General features: G+C 41.0%; 1 long non-coding RNA gene across 1 annotated transcript; it reads left to right on the top strand.

Moving 5' to 3' along the window:
- The first annotated feature begins 9,774 nt into the window (after positions 1 to 9,774).
- Positions 9,775 to 15,460, top strand: LOC144785390 (uncharacterized). The gene is made up of 5 exons (XR_013601850.1): positions 9,775 to 9,874; positions 10,607 to 10,706; positions 11,441 to 11,540; positions 12,835 to 12,940; positions 15,377 to 15,460. It is a non-coding gene; the product is annotated as an uncharacterized LOC144785390 (long non-coding RNA).
- The last annotated feature ends 2,533 nt before the right edge of the window (positions 15,461 to 17,993 follow it).

The raw sequence follows: 17,993 nt of genomic DNA, 5'->3' as shown, positions 1-17,993 counted from the left end.
TTTTGCTTGGAGTCACTTAGACATGTAATGCTGTCTAGGTAGTCTTTGTGTATTGTTGCGATTCCTTTGTTATCTTGTAAGGTTTGAGGCTCCAACCAGTAACTACACACGTTGCTCGTTTTATTGGTTTTTGTCACTACTTGATTTGAACGAGACTCCAGCCTTGGGGTTGAATGGCTGTTTGGATGATCCTTATAAGGTGCGTCTTGACTGCTGATGTTGTGACGCCCATCATTATTGCCAGTGGCCTGTGGGCTTCTAGCCATTGAGTGATCTAAATTAATATCGCTTTGTGATGGGACTGAAGATGTAGATGTCTTTGCGATTTTTTGGGGGATTTGATATGATATACTTTTTTTTAATGATTCTTCCCTCCCCGTTATTCTGTTTGTGTCACCGGGCGGTGTTGATGATTTTACTTCTTCTTGCACTGAGACATGACTTCCAGTTTCCATATGTACTTGTGCTTGCGTTTGTATCGTAAGTTTATTATGCCACTGAATTGATTGCATGCACCTACTTGTGTCTTCTGTCTCGGTGCTCTTTCCTAAGTTGATATTGAAACTGGACAGGGGGGGGGCCTGTGTGAATGTTGACTGTGTGCATACTTTACTCGGAGACATTGGTTTTTGAAGGCCATTTGGTGTTACTGGCATTGTATAAATTGCAGATACTGGATCTTTTAAAAATGTAAATTTCCCGGTAGGGTTCATTGAGCCAAAGATAGAGTACATCGGAGGTATTAAGGTGGTCGTTGGAGGATTAGCTGTGCTGTCCTCCGAGTGGGTAGGGGTTTTGGTCTTGGATTCTTTTTTCGTGATTTGGGGGGGATTTCTTCGAGTTCTCCCAGACCGCATCGCTTACACTGGCCTAATAACCACAACTCTTGTCGTCCTTTAGGACCTGTCCGCTTAGTCTTGTGTGCGGCAAGTTCTAATTCACACTATCTTAGGTGGTGCCAGGTGCTACTGAAAGGAGGGAGCTGCGACCGCTCCTCCTTCCCTACTTCTTCGTAAGATCTGGTATTGCCTGTGTGATACCTGTGATGCCTGCGATTCTTATTTCCGCCCTCTACTGGCTGTTTGCCCCCGACCTGTACTCAGTTTTAGTCCTCAAGCCTAAAGCCTCAAGCTCCAACTCGATCTCTGGGTTGACTCCGGGTTGGCTCCGACTTGGATGGAGTACGTTGGCACACGGGCACTTTGTGCTTACTGCTCAGTGCAATGTATACAGAGACTAATGTACCTCACCTCCGCTTGACTGTTCAGGGGGTGGTGGATGGTGGATGAGGGGCCAAGTATCCAGGCCCTTTCTTGTCCTGAGTCCTGTCCCCTCGCCCCTGCACACTCTCGAATTTTTGGTGGTTTTTCAGGGTACTTTCCCGTTTTAAGCGTTTTTTTTTTTTTTTTTTTGGCGCACTGACGTGCCTTGACTTGCAAAGTCCTAGGACCTGGTCTTAGCCTGCCGATGAACGGAGTGTGCTGGGGGCCGTCTGCCAAGGTGGGGTGCCTATAGGGCGATATGGGCGGGATGTACTTGGCTGGCTGGCAGGCTGGCGGGCAAGGCGGGCCGTGTAAACTGCTGCTGCTGACTATGCCACGCCTTACCGCTCCTTCGCCGCCTGCAGTGACTGCTGGCGATTGCCACCACTCTGTATCCCGGATCCGAAACCGGAGCAGGAGGGGGAGCCTGGGGAGCCTGGGGGAGATCACTACAGCTGTTACACTCCCTCTCCCCTGGCTGCCGCTCACCTCTTGCGTAGTGCCTCTCAGCGACGTTCCGTGGCTTCCGTGGCTCTCTGCGGCCCTCGGCGGCTTCACAGCTGGTAACCCGCCAGTCCGGCACTCGGCACTCGGCGGCCGCCCGCTGCGACTCCTCTGTAGTGCTGCTTCGCAGCACCACACGGCTGACTCGCTGTGGCTGACTCGCTGCTGACTTGCTGCTCCCTGCTCCCTGCTCGCGGCTCACTGCTGCTCTCTCGTGGACTCGTCCAAAAACTACTTCCTCTGTGGCACAGGTATCACCAGAGACAGGGCAGAGAACCAGAGCCTGGGAGGGGCAATAACAGGGCGTCAGAGGAGGAAATAACACAACCTCAGCCAGGGTAATAACAACATCGGAGGGGGCAATAAGAAGGCATCAGAGGGAGCATTAATAGGGAGTAGAGCGGCCAATAATGAGACATCAGAGGAGGCATTAATTGTACAATAGAGAGGGCAATAGTAACATCCGAGTTGGCAGCAATCAGGCATCACAAGGGGCATTAACACAGAGATAGAGCAGTAGAAAACGGCATAAGGCAGGACAATAATAGAACATGGAATGGGTTAATACATAAGGAAATCATACTTCGAACATGGCAATAATACTGCATCAATGGGGGCGTTAAGAGGGCATCAGGGGGCTTAACATGGCATCAGAAAGGACAATGATAGGGCCTCAGAGGTGTCAATAACAGAGCATCAGTGGCAGGAATAACAGCAAATTAGATAAGACAATAACGGCGCCCGAGAGAATTAAAGTGGTGCTTCAGATTGGGTGGTAATAGCGCATCTGAGAGGGCAGAGGAGCGAATCAGAGGGGCTATAATGTCTTCAAATGGGCTAATAAGGCCTAAAAGAGAACAATACCAATGTGTCTGTGATGGTATTCCGGACACGACAATAATATGGCACTACCACCAACGAGGGCAATAAACAGGCACTGGGCTTCACAGTGGGCAATAATGGAGCATCAGGGAATATGGAGCATCAGAGAATTTGGAGAACCAGGACCAGAAATATCGACATGATACCTACTTGGGCCGCCTCCTGGTCGGAGATGAGTCCTAATGTTTGTGTGTCCGGAGGCTGCAGATGGTTGACACTTCTAGGCCGCACCTCACTCCGGCCTGCTAGGGCTTGCTGCAGCACTGCAGGCTGTGGCAGGCTGAGAACAGGTGAGGCCGTGTTTAAGGGACCATTTGCCCCCCGCACGAGCTGCGGCCTCCACACGGTGATTGGGCTTTACAGATAGAAAGAACACACGAGCCTCTGCACTGACTGCAAGAAATGAAAGTGAAACCAAACTGAACACCATCATGGGAGGGAAGCCTGACGTGCTGAACATGCGGGACCCTGCACCACAACTTCAAGAAGACAACAGCTTCAACAAACAGTTAAACACTCTATTATTAAAGAAAAATGTTTCCTACCTTAGAAATCGAACCAACTTAAAATTTTGGAAAAAGAAGGCCCCTCCCTGCACTTCGAGGAAAGCAAAGCCGATGTTGCTGTGGCTGCCTTGAAATGTCAAGGGCACTGGGAGGACAATCAAACTTCTGCCGATAGGCAGCAGCTCCAGGTCAATTGGCAGGAAATTACGGGGGACATAACATAATGATTGATGCCTGCCTGAGTCCGGACCGTGCAACTTAATCAGAGTCTGTTCACCACGTGACCAGCGTTCCACTCTAGCTGAGGACGCGAATTAAAGATAGTAATGCCCATGTGATCCTCGGCAGATAATTGCCCCAGGCGGTCGCCAAAAGGTAATCAGTGACACTAATAGGGGTGGGTGGGATGGCGCCAGATAGTCAAAAATAGCAGGAAGCTCCGCCACCTTTTGGCTGGATACATTGACTGCTAGCTGGAACTGCAGACCACAGGAAATGGCTGGAAATGGCAGGAAATGGCTTTAGCAGGTCTCAGCTGGGAGCTTTGTTTAGCGGGGCTGCACAGGGGGCCGCGGCGGGTGGCCATGATGCTTGAGAGACTGCGTGCGCCACAACCTGCCTGCACTGTAATCCCCCGCCGCTTCTGAACTTCCGGCTTCCTCCGTACGTGACGGCCCATCCTGATTAATCCTGGCCCCTGTGGTGCGCCACCGTGATTGACAGCTCTGAGGCTGTATCGACTAGGCGGGCAGCCCGGGCGCCGGCCCCCCTGCAGACTGCACCAAATCGCATTCTGTAGAGTTTCGTTTCCAGGGCAACAGTGAGCACAGTCAGACTCTGGCAGAGCAGAGAGATACATTGTAGCGCGGCGCCGCTCACGAGCTCAGAGAGGAGCTCAGCTGCAGTGTCTGGTGGTTAACTGTTTAGGCACGGGGCTTAGCAGCACTCTCAGAACTGTAGAGAGAGCCTGGGCACAGGAGCTGCTGGCGCGCTGGCACAGGTGGCAAAAATGCGTCAAAAATGCATTCAGTGCGGTGATGCGGATCAACGCACTGAAATGCGTGAGTGTCACACCTGTTGCGTCACGTTTGGCAGGACTGGCACAGGGCAGCCAGTAAGATCTGGCTTGCCCCTACGATCGGTGAGCGTGCAAACCAAACCGGAAGCACAAAAGTGCTTCTGGTTCACATCCACCGCCGACCCTCCATTGGACGTTCGTATAAAAAGGGGGGTGGAGGCGGGGGCGTCACATCATCACCTAGCGCGGTGACTCCCTCCACCTCCTCCCTCCCCGGGGACTGGTGTGACCGCCATTATGGCGGCTCACGCCATGTTGGTGCTCTGCCTTGCCCAATAGCTGAGGTTTTCAGTTGGAGAACGGTTTTACTTTTTCCCAGCTGAGGGCCCCATGTCTGATTATCACTCAGCCTAACACCCAGGTAGTCGAAGTAAGGGACTTTTTTGAGTGGAACCCCCTCTATGGTCACATTCCCTCTGTGTGTTTTATGGGGGCTTTGGACTTAGTGGGGTTAAGTTCTAAGCCTCTTTCCTCGCAGAAGGTAACAAAGGCATTTAATTCTGCTTGCAGCCCCATTGGTGTTCACAAACTAAACAGGGTATCATCTGCAAACACCAAAATGGGTGTGGGCAAGCTCGCTATTTTGGGGGCGTCATGTTTACACTCCATCAGTTTCCTCACTGTACCATTAATATATAAGCTAAAAAGCATGGGAGCAAGGACACACAGTTGTCATACCCCTTGCTTGATCTCAATCCTGTCTGTCAAGTCCCCTATGGTGTTCCATCTAACCCTTGCATACGTGCTTGCATGTAGGACTTTTAGTAGTCTTAGCAGGTCTGGGGGAATGAAATACCCATCCAGGACTTACCATAGAGTTTCCAAAGGAACCAGATCGAAGGCCGCTCTCAGATCAAGGAAAGCGATGTACAGATGGTTATGCATCATGGTGACATATTTCCAAGTCATCACCATAGGGAGGAGGACCTGGCCCAAGGTACTAATCTCTGGTCTAAATCCTGCTTGCACCTCTTCTACGATGTTATTCTGATCCATCCATTCATTTAACCCCTGCGCTGCGGGGGGGGGGGGGGGCGGCGCTGCGGTGCTCATGAGCCCAGCTCGTCATGAGTCACAGTGGAGCTGTGCTCATGACGACCCCACTCACTGATTAATTCTCCCGCACAGGCGGGGAATCAATTGCACGTGGGTGGACCTTGGCAGTTATGACTAGTCCAGATATCTGCTTGGGACACGAAAAGATCACCCGGTATACCATTCATCCCTGGGGCATTTTCCTTTTTCGTTAGAGTTACTGCTCTGTAAGTTTCAGCTAGTGTCAGAACACGGATTGGTTAATAGCATATAGCCAGTAACCTTAAGGAACAAATCCAGCAGGGCGATGCATAGATCTCAGTTCCACCCCCTACTGCCCTCCCCGGAAAGCTGTGAGTTCTTCCCTGAGAAGGCAGCACGCAGGGGAAAAGGGAAAGTGGATAAAATAATAAATGAAGTAACGGTCCACTACTTGAATCGTCTCTTTCAACACTGAACAATGGAGAAATTCCTTGCCATGGAAGAATTCCTCAGCATATGGACATATCCTGTATAAGGGAGAAATGACAGATATTACTATCATAAGACTAACAAAGATGTCCTAATCTCTGATATCACCTCCCTAACATTCCATATACATACTTACTCTCTCTACCTAAGGGAATGCTTCGGGTAGTGAGGTGGCTGAGAATAAGGAATGCAAACAGGTGTCCAAGGCACAGGCCATCCAAAATAAATCAGGGCTCCAAACATAATATAGGATGAGTCACCCTAGTCCTTTAACATGCGCACAACCGTGCATAGCTTCTTTCTCTCAATAATAAAAAGAAGGAGAGTACAAGAAAGTGAAACAAAACAGGTAATCCAGAGGTATTGTGATCATGCTCACGCTAAAAACAAAGTTTCAAAATTACTAGGCTTCTCTGCCGTTCCTTACAAATGCACTACAGGTTGGTGCATAGGAATCACAACGTGGAGTTGTGTCAAAAGGAAAATTACAGTGCTCCTTTCCATGGTCTGGTACGAATCAAGCAGTGACCGGAAAACCCAATGTCTGGCCACAAGCAAGTTGTGTGCATGGCAGCGTTGACTGGGCATGTGTCCCGTGTCTGGATGCGCTCTGAAGCACATGCAGCATTTTTGTTGGGGCAGTGCTGCGCGGTGTCTGTCTTTTGGTCCCGGGACGGAGTGGGTATTTGGCGTGGCACGCAGGGTGTTCTGCGGTTGTAGGCGCTCTCCTACCTCCATTGGGACAAGTCTAGATATGGTCCGTGGCGAGGGGGAAGTGATGTAGATTGGTTGCGTTGTGAACGGGGGTTCCATTCAGTTCTCGGCTTTGTGTGGAAGGGGCTGAGCCGGTCCTTTTCACTATTGTCACGTATTTGATTTTGAGCCGCCTCAGGTGAGCTAAGTGCTGCTGAGGCCTGTCTCTGCTGGAGCCCTTCTTGGCATTTGGCTTTCTATGCTCATCTGCCTTTCTTGGTGCTAGTCACGGCGGCACCTTCTTATTGTGGCACACATCAATGTCTAGCACTTAGCAGATAGTGCTGAACCCTGCATATTGTTGCCCCCAGGTCCTCAGAGCACATTCAACGCACGGGGGTGGTATGTACGTGGCATTACACACTAATTGGGTAGCCCTGCATATTGCTTGCAGCGCACACCGGCCCACCTGTGCCCAGAGGGCAGGCCTCAGTTTGGAGTGGATTTCCGGCAGGGGATTGGCGAGCTGAGGTGGCTCCGGGCTCTCCCGCTCACACATGGGCAGGACTGAAGGGGCTGATGCTGGGTGAGGGGACATGATTGCCCAGTAGTGTCATGGATGCACCGTGCACCGCCCTTGCAGTGAGTGGGGCTGTGGAGCCCGGCTGGCATCGCAGGACTTGGGGAAAGCACCTTTTCTCGGTTTCGGTATCCTGGTCTGGATGGAGTCCAGCGTGTAGCTTCCCCACAGTTTTTTGGTGGTTGTGCTATTGTGTAGTGTGTGTGGGGGGAGGATGTGTGCGTGTTTGTGTGCTTTGGGATTCGCTCCTAGTCAGTGGCATATAGGGCGGAGTAGCGAGAGTCTTTCGACTGCATCGGAGGAGCGGACGGATTGGTGCTGACCATGCGATTTTCTCAGGCACTTTGATTGTGGGGGAGGAGCTGTGCTCGAGCATTGCCCACCATGTGGGCTAGCATATTTCAGCGCGGAGATACCCTATGTGGGGCGATTCATGCGCTTTATAAATGAGCAAAATAAATAAAAATATGGGAGGGGTGCGAGTTGAGGAGTGCCTGGTCGGGATTGGTGTCACTACAACGCATGTTATTACAACGCATGTTTTTACATCGCATTTTTTACATCGCAAAGTCTATTACAACGCGATTTTTTACAACGCATACCACTACATCGCAATATAGTTTTATTAATGAAAAAGTACCAATACAACGCATTCTGTTACAACGCATACATTTACATCGATTTTTTATATATAAATTTTTTTTTGTAACATAAAATCTGGCACGGGATGCAGGGAAAATAGGGGTTTTGGGTGGGGAAGTGTATTAAAATATAGTGAAAAACTACACGTACAAGTAACAATATTTTAATAAATAAATTAAACGTATACCATTTTTTTTTTTTGTAACATAAAATCTGGCACGGGATGCAGGGAAAATAGGGGTTTTGGGTGGGGAAGTGTATTAAAATCTATAAAAAATCTCCACATAAACTTTCTTTTTTTGTTTAAAAATTAATAAATTAATAAATTAGCTTAAAATATTATAATTTTAAATTAATTAAATAAATAAATTAAAAAATAAAATAAATAAAATAATAGCCAAAAATCATACGGAAACACTGTATAATCATAAGAGTATTAAATTTAATACTCGAGTATTAAAATTAATACTTGAGTAACAATAAATATATTAACATTTTTAAAATTTACATTAATTTTCAAAATAATTTCGTTAAATCATTTCATATTGTTACATTATCTGTAACCAATTATTTAAAAAAATAATTAATTAGATTTTTAAAAATTTATATATATATTTATTAATTAAATAAAATAAATAAATAATTTTTATTATTTAAGTAAAATAAAATAAAACGACGTGTTGGTAGTAAACTAATTCCATAAATAATCGACCTATATTTCTATTATTCACACAACACAGATACAATGCAATGCATAGAGATATTCTAATTAAAACGAGATTAATAAAAAACGTACTCGATATATTTTACAAAGTAGTCATAGTAAGGAAAATTATTATATTTCAAGAAAATAACTACGTATTGAAAAAATAAGGATTTAATGATTAGTAAATAATTGATTTTTAAACTTTTTAATCAAAAGTAACACATTAACGTGCAAAGTTGCGCCATTTTACACACAGGAAACTAAAATAAAGTCCATCTACGATTTCCATGACCTACAATATCAACAAGACTTTCAAGATGGATGCCAAAATGGAACGAAAATATGAAAAGTTTACTTCCACGTAACGTATTTTAAATTATATGTTTCCACATCAAATGATTTTTTAAAAATTTAGAAACGGAACGGTATAATTTACTCCAAAAATAATGATAATTACGAAAAGTTATAAATAGAAGAAACCCACCATTTTGAAGGCAGTTGATTATCAACTAACAGAGTGAGCAGACGTGAAAACCTGACCCTCTGACCTCTTGATTTAATTGTGAAGGAAAAGGAACATAGACGCATTTCTCTTTCACATTAAAGTAAGTCAAATGAAATAAGAATAAAATTTATGTAGTGCTAACATATCAGCACCAATATATTTAAAAAAAAATTTTTTAAATAAATTATTTAATATAATAATAAGCATTTAGAAAGAAAGTATTAAAACGTTTGATAGGAATGTTTATATGTGTTAAAGTTTTTATAATTATTAAACAGAATACTTTTAAGAAAATGAAACAAAGGTTGATGAAATTTTTTTTAACCAATAATTGCATTGTCAACAAGGTAACTGCTGAATACTTTAAAAAAGCTTATATTTCAACTTATTTAATTTAAATAAATAAATGAAAAAATACATTACCATAACCAAAATAAACAAGCAACATTACTAAACATTCTCTCCCTCTCCCCCACATCCTTCGAAAATTAATCGTAAATGTAATATGTTAAAAATAGTAAGACAGACACATAATACAGCGTAAAAATGGATGACAACTAAATGTCAGAATAATTAAAATTAAAATATAGAATATGTCTTTATTTGCTTTGCATCTCATGCAAATCAACATTTAATTTTAGATACTTCAATGTATGTTGTGAAGCAGTATAGATTGTGAAAAAAACCTGAAACAACAATCGATTCAACCAAAGATTTAAAAATATAAGAAAAATAAAGGACTATCAGCAAGGTAAATACTTGACAGTTTTAATGTACCAGTAGAATATCGTTTTAAAAAAATATAAATTAGTATAAGAAGTAGATTATTTTCTACAAAAAATGTCATAGTAATAAAACTCGCATGTATTATGAAGGAACATATGACACATTTTCAAATGTTTTCTTTACAGCAAAAGGAGAACAACCATAACTGAGAAAGCCACCGAAAATCAGCCAATATCGAAACCATTTGCAAAATAACACCACAAATTAACATTCAAATCTCAAAGGTAACTTTTAAATATAAACACATTTCTATTTGAGAATACAATGGAAATCATAAATATTTTTTAGCTGAATATGTGCAGGATAGTCGAAAAAATGTAAATTTGTAATCGAACTCTAGGTAAGTGCATATTCTGAAAAAAATGCTGATTATTAATAGAAACTAAGAAAAGTACTGTATATTGTGAAATTATCTCTTATTATTTCCACTCTGAGAAAGTGCATGACTTTAGTGGTCCCCAAACCTTTTTTGGGGGTGCTAGAGGGTGTCAAAGTGACACCCCCTGCACCCTTGTCAATATCTGTATTTACCGATTCTGTAAATACCGACCGGTAATGTCCCATTCATTCCTATGGGCTTCAAAGCCCATAGGAATGAATGGGGCATTACCGGTCGGTATTTACCGAATCGGTAAATACAGATATTTTCCAATTCAGCAAAAGGAACATCTGGATGTTCCTACATCTCGACCCCTTAGATTTACCGATTTTTAATTACCTAATCGGTATGATTCGGTAATTAAAAATCAGTAAATCTATTTTACCTACATCGGGCCCTAAGTATTCTAAGTCCAGGTAAATGCGTGATGTAAGAAACTGCTGGTTAGTGTTAACATTTCACTAATTTTTAAACATTAATAACCATATTTTTATTCAAGACAACGTACAAAAGGGATAAATAATTAAAACATTATCCAAATATATAACACATTTTCTAATTTTTTTTACATTCAAAGGAGAACAACCAAAACCGAAAAAACAACCGAAGCTCAGCCAATATCAAAACAATTTGCAAGACTTGAAAGAAACCCACAAACCAACCTTCAAAACTCAAAGGTAACTTTTAAATATAAACACATTTCTATTTGAGAATACATTAGAAATCATAAATATTTTTTTAGCTGAATATGTGCAGGATAGTCGAAAAAATGTAAATTTCTAATCGAACTCTAGGTAAGTGCATATTCTGTTAAAATGCTGATTATTAATAGAAACTAAGAAAAGTACTTGATATTGTGAAATTATCTCTTATTATTTCCACTCTGAGAAAGTGCATGACTTTAGTGGTCCCCAAACCTTTTTTGGGGGTGCTAGAGGGTGTGAAAGTGACACCCCCTGCACCCTTGTCAATATCTGTATTTACCGATTCGGTAAATACCGACCGGTAATGCCCCATTCATTCCTATGCGCTTCAAAGCCCATAGGAATGAATGGGGCATTACCGGTCGGTATTTACCGAATCGGTAAATACAGATATTTACCAATTCGGCAAAAGGAACATCTGGATGTTCCTACATCTCGACCCCTTAGATTTACCGATTTTTAATTACCTAATCGGTATGATTCGGTAATTAAAAATCAGTAAATCTATTTTACCTACATCGGGCCCTAAGTAATGTAAGTCCAGGTAAATGCATGATGTAAGAAAAGGCTGGTTAGTGTTAACATTTTACTAATTTGTAAACAATAATAAACATATTTTTATTCAAGACAACGTACAAAAGGGATAAATAATTAAAACATTATCCAAATATATAACACATTTTCTAATTTTTTTTTTACATTCAAAGGAGAACAACCAAAACTGTAAAAGCGATCAAAGCTCAGCCAATATCAAAACAGTTTGCAAGACTTGAAAGAAACCCACAAACCAACCTTCAAAACTCAAAGGTAACTGTCAAATGAACACATTTCATTTTCTGCTTACATTGCATACGATATATAATTTTAAAGCAGAAAAAACGCAGGATAGTGAAAAAATTTCATTTACTATTTAAACTCCAGGTAATTGTTTGATACGGGAAAGTGCTGGATAGATTAGTAATACAAATTACTATTCTAACTCCAGGTAAGAGCATGATTAGATAAAGTGCTGGATAGTGTAGAAATGCCACTTACTATTCCAACACCAATAAAGTGCATGATTAAAGAAAGTACTGTATAGTGTTAAAGTGCCACTTACTATGCAATGTTCAAGTAAATACATGATTAGTGCAAGTGCTGGATAGTGTTGAAGTGCCACTTACTATTCTAACTCCAGGAAAGTGCATGTTTTGGAAAAGTGCTGGATAGTGTTGAAGTGCCACTTACTATTCTAACTCCAGGAAAGTGCATGATTAGGGAAAGTGCTGAATAGTGTTGAAGTGCCACTTACTATTCTAACACCAGGAAAGTGGATGATTAGGGAAAGTGCTGGATAGTGTTGAAGTGCCACTTACTATTCTAACTCCAGGAAAGTGCATGATTAGGGAAAGTGCTGGATAGTGTTGAAGTGCCACTTACTATTCTAACTCCAGGAAAGTGCATGATTAGGGAAAGTGCTGGATAGTGTTGAAGTGCCACTTACTATTCTAACTCCAGGAAAGTGCATGTTTAGGGAAAGTGCTGGATAGTGTTGAAGTGCCACTTACTATTCTAACTCCAGGAAAGTGCATGATTAGGGAAAGTGCTGGATAGTGTTGAAGTGCCACTTACTATTCTAACTCCAGGAAAGTGGATGATTAGGGAAAGTGCTGGATATTGTTGAAGTGCCACTTACTATTCTAACTCCAGGAAAGTGCACGATTAGGGAAAGTGCTGGATAGTGTTGAAGTGCCACTTACTATTCTAACTCCAGGAAAGTGCATGATTAGGGAAAGTGCTGGATAGTGTTGAAGTGCCACTTACTATTCTAACTCCAGGAAAGTGCATGATTAGGGAAAGTGGTGGATAGTGTTGAAGTGCCACTTACTATTCTAACACCAGGTAAGTGCTTGATTAGGGAAAGTGCTGGTTAGTGTTGAAGTGCCACTTACAATTCCAAGTCCAGATAAATGCATGAGCAAATAAAGTGCTGGTTAGTGTTAACATGTCACAAATTTCTAATCATCAATACATATAGATTATTTTTTTCAACGTTTAGAAAAGATATAGAAATAAAACATTATCAAACCATATAACACTTTTTAAAAATTTTTCATTACAGCCAAACAAGATAAACCAAAACCGAAAAAGCAAGCAAAGCTCAGCCAACATCAAAACAATTTGCAAGACTTGAAAGAAACCCACAAAGTAACCTTCAAAACTCAAAGGTAACTGTCAAATAAACACATTTCATTTTCTGCGTACATTGCATACAAAATATAATTGTAAAACCGAAAAAGTGCAGGATAGTGAAAAATGTCAATTACTATTCAAACTCCAGGTAAGTACTTCATTAGGGAACGTACTAGATAGTTTTGAAGTGCCACTTACTATTCTAACTCCAGATAAGTGCATGATTAGGGAAAGTGCTGGATAGTGTTGAAGTGCCACTTACTATTCTAACTCCAGGAAAGTGCATGATTAGGGAAAGTGCTGGATAGTGTTGAAGTGCCACTTACTATTCTAACTCCAGGAAAGTGCATGTTTAGGGAAAGTGCTGGATAGTGTTGAAGTGCCACTTACTATTCTAACACCAGGTAAGTGCTTGATTAGAGAAAGTGCTGGATAGTATTGAAGTGCCACTTACTATTCTAACTCCAGGAAAGTGCATGTTTAAGGAAAGTGCTGGATAGTGTTGAAGTGCCACTTACTATTCTAACACCAGGTAAGTGCTTGATTAGGGAAAGTGCTGGATAGTGTTGAAGTGCCACTTATTATTCTAACTCCAGGAAAGTGCATGATTAGGGAAAGTGCTGGATAGTGTTGAAGTGCCACTTACTATTCTAACTCCAGGAAAGTGCATGTTTAGGGAAAGTGCTGGATAGTGTTAAAGTGCAACTTACTATTCTATCTCCAGGAAAGTGCATGATTAGGGAAAGTGGTGGATAGTGTTGAAGTGCCACTTACTATTCTAACTCCAGGAAAGTGGATGATTAGGGAAAGTGCTGGATAGTGTTGAAGTGCCACTTACTATTCTAACACCAGGTAAGTGCTTGATTAGGGAAAGTGCTGGATAGTGTTGAAGTGCAACTTACTATTCTAACTCCATTAAAGTGCATGATTAGGGAAAGTGCTGGATAGTGTTGAAGTGCCACTTACTATTCTAACACCAGGTAAGTGCTTAATTAGGGAAAGTGCTGGATAGTATTGAAGTGCCACTTACTATTCTAACTCCAGGAAAGTGCACGATTAGGGAAAGTGCTGGATAGTGTTGAAGTGCCACTTACTATTCTAACTCCAGGAAAGTGCATGATTAGGGAAAGTGCTGGATAGTGTTGAAGTGCCACTTACTATTCTAACTCCAGGAAAGTGCATGTTTAGGGAAAGTGCTGGATAGTGTTGAAGTGCCACTTACTATTCTAACTCCAGGAAAGTGCATGTTTAGGGAAAGTGCTGGATAGTGTTGAAGTGCCACTTACTATTCTAACTCCAGGAAAGTGCATGTTTAGGGAAAGTGCTGGATAGTGTTTAAGTGCCACTTACAATTCCAAGTCCAGATAAATGCATGAGCAAATAAAGTGCTGGTTAGTGTTAACATGTCACAAATTTCTAATCATCAATACATATAGATTATTTTTTTCAACGTTTAGAAAAGATATAGAAATAAAACATTATCAAACCATATAACATTTTTTAAAATTTTTTCATTACATCCAAACAAGATAAACCAAAACCGAAAAAGCAATCAAAGCTCAGCCAAAATCCAAACAATTTGCAAGACTTGAAAGAAACCGACAAAGCAACCTTCAAAACTCAAAGGTAACTGACAAATAAACACATTTCATTTTCTGCGTACATTGCATACAAAATATAATTTTAAAACCGAAAAAGTGCAGGATAGTGAAAAATGTCAATTAATATTCAAACTCCAGGTAAGTGCTTGATTAGGGAAAGTGCTGGATAGTGTTGAAGTGCCACTTACTATTCTAACTCCAGGAAAGTGAATGATTAGGGAAAGTGCTGGATAGTGTTGAAGTGCCACTTACTATTCTAACTCCAGGTAAGTGCTTGATTAGGGAAAGTGCTGGATAGTATTGAAGTGCCACTTACTATTCTAACTCCAGGTAAGTGCATGTTTAGGGAAAGTGCTGGATAGTGTTGAAGTGCAACTTACTATTCTAACTCCAGGAAAGTGCATGATTAGTGAAAGTGCTGGATAGTGTTGAAGTGCCACTTACTATTCTAACTCCAGGAAAGTGCATGATTAGGGAAAGTACGGGATAGTATTGAAGTGCCACTTACTATTCTAACTCCAGGAAAGTGCATGTTTAGGGAAAGTGCTGGATAGTGTTGAAGTGCCACTTATTATTCTAACTACAGGAAAGTGCATGTTTAGGGAAAGTGCTGGATAGTGTTGAAGTGCCACTTACTATTCTAACTCCAGGAAAGTGCATGTTTCGGGAAAGTGCTGGATAGTGTTTAAGTGCCACTTACAATTCCAAGTCCAGATAAATGCATGAGCAAATAAAGTGCTGATTAGTGTTAACATGTCACAAATTTCTAATCATCAATACATATAGATTATTTTTTTCAACGTTTAGAAAAAATATAGAAATAAAACATTATCAAACCATATAACATTTTTTTTAATTTTTTCATTACAGCCAAACAAGATAAACCAAAACCGAAAAAACAAGCAAAGCTCAGCCAACATCAAAACAATTTGCAAGACTTGAAAGAAACCCACAAAGTAACCTTCAAAACTCAAAGGTAAATGTCAAATAAACACATTTCATTTTCTGCGTACATTGCATACAAAATATAATTTTTAAACCGAAAAAGTGCAGGATAGTAAAAAATGTCAATTACTATTCAAACTCCAGGTAAGTGCTTCATTAGGAAACGTACTGGATAGTTTTGAAGTGCCACTTACTATTCTAACTCCAGATAAGTGCATGATTAGGGAAAGTGCTGGATAGTGTTGAAGTGCAACTTACTATTCTAACTCCAGTAAAGTGCATGATTAGGGAAAGTGCTGGATAGTGTTGAAGTGCCACTTACTATTCTAACTCCAGGAAAGTGCATGTTTAGGGAAAGTGCTGGATAGTGTTGAAGTGCCACTTACTATTCTAACACCAGGTAAGTGCTTGATTAGAGAAAGTGCTGGATAGTATTGAAGTGCCACTTACTATTCTAACTCCAGGAAAGTGCATGTTTAGGGAAAGTGCTGGATAGTGTTGAAGTGCCACTTATTATTCTAAATCCAGGAAAGTGCATGTTTAGGGAAAGTGCTGGATAGTGTTGAAGTGCCACTTACTATTCTAACTCCAGGAAAGTGCATGTTTAGGGAAAGTGCTGGATAGTGTTGAAGTGCAACTTACTATTCTAACTCCAGGAAAGTGCATGTTTAGGGAAAGTGCTGGATAGTGTTGAAGTGCAACTTACTATTCTAACTCCAGGAAAGTGCATGTTTAGGGAAAGTGCTGGATACTGTTGAAGTGCAACTTACTATTCTAACTCCAGGAAAGTGCATGATTTGGGAAAGTGCTGGATAGTGTTGAAGTGCCACTTATTATTCTAACTCCAGGAAAGTGCATATTTAGGGAAAGTGTTGGATAGTGTTGAAGTGCCACTTACTATTCTAACACCAGGTAAGTGCTTAATTAGGGAAAGTGCTGGATAGTATTCAAGTGCCACTTACTATTCTAACTCCAGATAAATGTATGATTAGAGAAAGTGCTGGATAGTCTTGAAGTGCCACTTACTATTCTAACTCCAGGAAATTGCATGATTAGAGAAAGTGCTGGATAGTGTTGAAGTGCCACTTACTATTCTAACTCCAGGAAAGTGCATAATTAGAGAAAGTGCTGGATAGTGTTGAAGTGCAACTTACTATTCTAGCTCCTGGAAAGTGCATGAGTAGGAAAAGTGTTGGATAGTGTTGAAGTGCCACTTACAATTCCAAGTCCAGATAAGTCCATTATTACAGAAATTAATGGATAGTGTTCAAGTTCAACTTGCAATTCCAATTCCAGGTAAATGCATGATTAAGGAAAGTGCTGAAAAATGTTTAAGTGCAATGTATTTTTTCAAACAGAACCAACATAATATTTTATATTTCATGTTTCCTTTTTTCCACAGAAAATGGCAAGCAATACCACAGCAATTTATACAAAATCAAGAAAAGGAAACAGACTTCTAAAACACTGTGGGTATATATATTGTAATGAGAGGATAAGTGAACCAAGGAGACATTGGAGGTGTGTTCAATATTATTCTTCTCGTTGCAGAGGCAGAGCAGTTACTGTTGGTGACAACATAATCAAAACCACTGAACATAACCACTCTGCCTCTGCAATGGAAATAGAAATACGCGATACAATCAACCAAATGAAAGATATTGCATCCACCTCCAATGCAACTCCTGGTCAAATTTTAAGAGAGGTTGCACAACATGTCCCTGGACATGTTGCTTGTAATATGCCAACAATCCCTAATTTGCGTAGAATTATTCAACGTAAAAAGCAGGCAAGTAACACACAAACAGTTACTCCACAAACATTTGCTGACATTGTAATTCCACACGAATTAACTCTTTCTTTCTCTAATGAACCTTTCCTTCTCTATGATAACCAAAACCCTCTCAAACGCATATTAATATTTAGCACTCCCCGTAACCTTTATAAATTAGAGAATACTGAAATTTGGATGATGGATGGTACGTTTAAATGTACGCCCCATCCTTTCACCCAAATTTACAGCATTCATGCACAAATAAACAATAATGTAGTTCCCTTAGTATATAGTTTACTACCAGACAAGCAATCTGCAACCTATAATGAATTTTTATCAGTAATTAAAGAGAAAACATCAGGAAAAAGTCCTAGGAAAATCATTTTAGATTTTGAATTGACTATGATGAATGTCATCAACAAATTGTACGTGGATACCCAAATTCAGGGATGTTTTTTTCATTTTTCCCAGGCATATTGGCGTAAATTTCAAAAAACATCCCTGGTTGCAGATTACTGCTCTGATAGCAAATTACAATTTGAATTAAAAAAAATAACTGCCCTTTGTTTTGTACCACCTGATAGTGTAGATGAATACTACACTGCAATTTCAGAATCTGAATATTTTATAGAAAATGAAGAAAAATTGGCTCCAATTTTAAATTATTTCGAGGACACATGGATTGGGCGTCTAAGCAGATCAGGTCGCAGGAGGAAGCCACGTTACCATGTGCAGTGGTGGAACTGCTACTCAACCTGCTTGGAAGGT

Source organism: Lissotriton helveticus, chromosome 10, assembly GCF_964261635.1.
Source record: "Lissotriton helveticus chromosome 10, aLisHel1.1, whole genome shotgun sequence".
In the NCBI taxonomy this organism is placed as follows: Eukaryota; Metazoa; Chordata; class Amphibia; order Caudata; family Salamandridae; genus Lissotriton; species Lissotriton helveticus.
The sequence above is the reverse complement of the archived record's forward strand: the minus strand, read 5'-3'. Positions and strand labels throughout refer to the sequence as shown.